Source organism: Dipteris shenzhenensis, chromosome 31, assembly GCF_047967505.1.
Source record: "Dipteris shenzhenensis isolate YYH24624 ecotype China chromosome 31, Dip_SZ_1.0, whole genome shotgun sequence".
Taxonomy (NCBI): Eukaryota; Viridiplantae; Streptophyta; class Polypodiopsida; order Gleicheniales; family Dipteridaceae; genus Dipteris; species Dipteris shenzhenensis.
In genome coordinates this window covers 2,683,169-2,688,072 of record NC_141626.1, presented here as the reverse complement: position 1 = coordinate 2,688,072, position 4,904 = coordinate 2,683,169, and the positions used below count along the sequence as shown (strand labels likewise).

General features: G+C 44.5%; 1 pseudogene; it reads right to left on the bottom strand.

The window, feature by feature from the left end:
* Positions 1 to 1,463: 1,463 nt before the first annotated feature.
* Positions 1,464 to 2,075, bottom strand: LOC147880903 (uncharacterized; annotated as a pseudogene).
* Positions 2,076 to 4,904: the final 2,829 nt, after the last annotated feature.

The window sequence follows — 4,904 nt, the reverse complement described above, 5'->3', positions numbered from 1 at the left end:
CAAAACTTTCTAGCAACATATGCATCAAGTACCTCAAGTAAGCGTAAGCTAGAGAAGTGGTGGGGAAAGGCTCCATTGAATGCGTTGTTGGAGATGTTAAGGTAGCGAAGGGAGGTGAGATGCATGATCTCCAAGGGGAGACTACCAGAGAGCTGTGTGCGAGCAAGGGAGAGAGAGACCACATTTGTGAGGCGGCCAACAGCAGGGGAGAGAGTACCAGCTGTGAGGTTCATACCAGAGAGGTTGAGCGCGACAACGCTGCAGGCATCAAAGCTGCAGGTGACTGCACTCCAGTGGCAAGGGTTAGACCCCTTGTTGCTCGTCCAGTTGGATAAGAACCCCACCCTGCTGGGAGCTATGTGTCCAGCCATAGCTGCTTGCTTTGATCAAGAGAAGGGCCTCTGTCTCTGCATGAAGAGATGCGAAACAAAACATCATGGAGCCCATGGTCAAAGCTACAATAAAAGAGAACCAGGCAGGCGTCATGGAGAAAAGGGCTTGTTGAGTAAGCACCTGAGAGATTCCGAGGTAGAGGAAAAGAGATATATGCAGCCTTGCAGGGCTCGATGTTATCAATCAGTGCACGACTGTAATACGAGTCATGACTCATGCCTGCATCCAATCGATCGCAGCTGCTCTCTACAGGGACCAAATCAACACGTCCTCTCCAGATGTTCTCTGCTGTAGAGTCGACTTGTTACCGATGAACCCAACGTTCTAACTTGTCTGCATGATCAAGAGAAGGGCCTCTGTCTCTGCATGAAGAGATGCGAAACAAAACATCATGGAGCCCATGGTCAAAGCTACCATAAAAGAGAACCAGGCTGGCATCATGGAGAAAAGGGCTTGTTGAGTAAGCACCTGAGAGATTCCGAGGTAGAGGAAAGGCGGCTCGGCGTTGTTTGTCCCACATACAAGAGGACCAAACACACGAAGGGGCTTTGATTGGAGGAAGACCATCCACCAACCGATCCTTCGAATCACGTAGAAGAGAAGAGTAGCTCTCATGGCCAAACCGAGCATGCCATAGAGCAGAATAAGAAGAGCAACAACTGTGGCTATCCAAAGCCACCAACTTGTGAAGGCCATCATCGCGAACACCTGAAGCAAGAACCGTCCCCGTCTCGTCGAATCTCGGATTGTGATGATGCTGGTCGAAAAGAGGACCTCTGCTATGTCTCTTGGAGTGTGCTAAATGTATGTACGTTATATGTCAAGTGCTAAATGTATGTACGTTATATGTCAAGTGTGGCGCTTTCCAAAAACATAACAAAGGCCTCCAAATTTCCGTTCCTGGAATGTTGTCATATGGAATGCACTATGATGAGGATATCCATCAAGGACTGAACCGGTTGTGAATTGCCGCAAGTACTAGTCCCCCCTCTACGCAAGTACTGGTCCCCCCACTATGCAAGTACTGGTCCCCCCACTACACAAGTACTGGTCCCCCCACTACGCAAGTACTACGCAAGTACTGGTCCCCCCACTACGCACCTAGCTAGGTGCGTAGTGCCTTCTCTGCAGAAGCTCATGACATCCTCATAACTCTTGACCCTAGATAGAGGTCCAAAGCCCTCTCTGAATAGACAATGGAAATGGCCGTGTATCTCATAGTACAGTGTGCAATGACATGTAATGTAACTCTGTCTTTGGCATAGTACAGTGTGCAATGACATGTAATGTAACTCTGTCTTTGGCTCTAGACGGCACAAGTGACATATCCTGCTCGTCGCTGCTGCTGGTATCTCTCTAAATCTACCAGTCTCAACCTCTAGCTGATGTGATGATGTGAGTATTTGGCCGATGGCACAACGTAAACCATGAGATAGATGTGTGTCCATATAACTAGGTCAAATCAGAAAGCTATCTCCTGTGAGGTGGAGAAGATGCTCTCTATAGAAAGCCATCTTCGTGGTGCCCAACTCCTATATCTGCTCTATCCATGTTCTCCGGGTGTTCACAGCTAGATCAGGTCCTAACGAATGAGTCTAGTAATCTCCACCCATGTGAGAGACACATCGAGGGTGCTTGAAGAGAGTATTGGAAAGGAGGTAGCCTGTCCATGGTGAAGCCATGCGTCTCTGAAACCATGATGACATCGGTGCATACTAGCATGATTTGTCTCCCCGTAGAGCTAACTGTCTGGAAGACTCAAGGGCCAATCTATCTGTCTCTAGTAGTATCCCATAGGCTGTGCAAAAAGGAAACTGATCTGGTAAGCGCCTTAACCTCCATATCCATAGAAGGGGTAGCTAGGTCTGTTCGAATGATATTTTCCATCATAGATCCCCCTTGGATTCCTCTCATGCCATATAGTTACAATGTCCTGCAATAAGGAAATGCGGGGGCCTTGAATGTGTGACACCAACCTAAGACGTAAGGGTTTATTATGGATATCCTTTGTAATGATTTTTGTGCCACCAACGTCACCCTTTCCACCCTTCTCACCCCGTAAAATCTCCCACCATAGTGCCTCCTCTGTATTTCCCATCGTAGATCCCCCTTGGATTCCTGTCATGCCATATAGTTACAATTTCCTACAGTGGGGAAATGCAGGGGCCCAAAATGTGTGTCACCAGCCTAAGATGTAAGGATTTATTATGTATATCCTATGTAAGGGTTTATTATGTATATCCTTTGTAATGATTTTTCGGCAACCTTTACACAAGCTCAAACACACCATCACTTCTAGAAGGTGCTGAAAGATGAAGTCTCGAAGGACTAACGACAGCCTACATAGAGTGCATCTTTTATTTGTGCCAATGCCATTTCCAATTAAGCATTATTACTAAAGATACCGTTACAATTTCACTTACATATAGTTTAACTATATGTAAGTGAAATTGAAAGTGTGTCATTGTAAGGGTCAGCTATAACACGAACGCCGTTGGATTCCTGAGTAAACTACATGTAGACTTGAAGTGAACCAAGGGGAGGGGAGAACTAGGCACACAAAATTATGGATTATCAATAATATACCCACTATGCCTAACATGGTCATGCGCAAGTGTACTGGTAGGGCATTCGAGTCGTGGAAGTGAGGTTGTAGGTTTGAGTGCGGAGGGAAGCTAGTTGCCTATCCCAAAGAAAATTTCTCCCTTCTTGGATTATCAATGATATACCCACTATGCCTAACATGGTCATGCGCAAGTGTACTGGTAGGGCATTCGTCGAGTCGCATTCGAGTCGTGGAAGTGAGGTTGTAGGTTTGAGTGCAGAGGGGAGCTAGTTGCCTATCCCAAAGAAAATTTCTCCCTTCTTGGATGATCTAATGGCTCACATCAATTGCGTCTTTCCCATCATAGATCCCCCTTGGCTTCCTCGCATGCCATATTGTTACAATGTCCTGCAGTGTGGGGAAATGCGAGGTCCCTGAATGTGTGACACCAACCTAAGATGTAAGGGATTTATTAGGTACAATGACCTGCACTTGGACTATCGTGACACTCATAAAGAATTTGGCGCCTTGTGTCTAAGTCCGAAGGTACACATACTCTCCCCTTGTGGAGTAAGTACCCATTATCAATGGTAAAATTTTTCCATCGATTTAGCTCATCGCTCGTAAGAGGAGAGCTATGTGTGGAGTGAACATCTTCGTTTATGTCATAGTGAGAGGGATCCCTTCTTTTAACTAGACTCCACACCCTATCATATGATTGATCATGCTCACAAGTGCCACGTAGAGATTCTAAAAATTCACTCTGCAATTCTGTGAACGAGAGAGAGTTAATCTCTGGCACTCGACTGAGAGCATCAGCCACCACATTATATCGCCCTTTGCGATATCTTAGCGTACAATCATATTCTTACAATCATATTCTTGAAGAATTTCGGCCCATCTAGCCTTACATCCCTTCAAGTCCTTTTGAGTAGTAAACCATTTGATACTCTCTTGATCAAATACTACCTCAAATTGGGCACCATATAAATAATGTCACCACTTCTTCAAAGCATGAATTATAGCAAATAATTCACGTTCATAAGCAGAATAGTTCTGCTGAGCTTTATCAAGCTTTTTACTTTCAAAAGCCATTGGTCTACCCTCTTGAAGTAGCACAGCACCAATGGCTCGAGCACTAGCATCGGTTTCCAACACAAAAGGCTTGTGTGGATCGACTATAACTAGTAAGAAAGCAGTAGCGATAGCTACCTTAAGCTTATCAAAACTATGTTGTTGTTCCTCCTCCCAATTAAAAGCACGACCTTGAGCTTTTAATTGATCAGTCACATTGGAATTGCCACCTTAGCATAATCCCTAATAAACTTCCGATAAAAACCTGCCATCCCAAGGAATATTTGCAATTCCTCAAGATTGCGTGGGTGAGGCCATTTGAGAATGACATCAACTTTGTTAGGATCCATCCTAAGACCCTTTGCAGAAATCAACTTTGTTAGGATCCATCCTAAGACCCTTTGCAGAAATCACATGACCAAGGTAATGTATTTCTGTTTGAAAAAATTCACACTTACTTGCCTTAGCAAAAAGTGCATGTACGCGGAGCAAAAAGTGCATGTACGCGGAGCAAATCAAATATTAAACGTAAATGCTCCATATGCTCTTCCTCAGAACGACTATAGATGAGAATGTCATCTATAGTCGTATGCAGAGCAAATCAAATATTAAACGTAAATGCTCCATATGTTCTTCCTCAGAACGACTATAGATGAGAATGTCATCTAGAAAAACTACAACAAATTTTCCTAGATATGGTCTCAAGACACTATCCATAAGTGTCATGAAAGTTGCTGGGGCATTGGTTAGCCCAAAAGGCATGACCAAAAACTCATAATGCCCAAAGCGTGTACGAAAGGCCGTCTTAGGAACATCTTCAAAGAGCTCATCAACTCGTGACAATGGATACTTATTTTTTATCACATGATTGCATTCAATCCACGATAGTCTA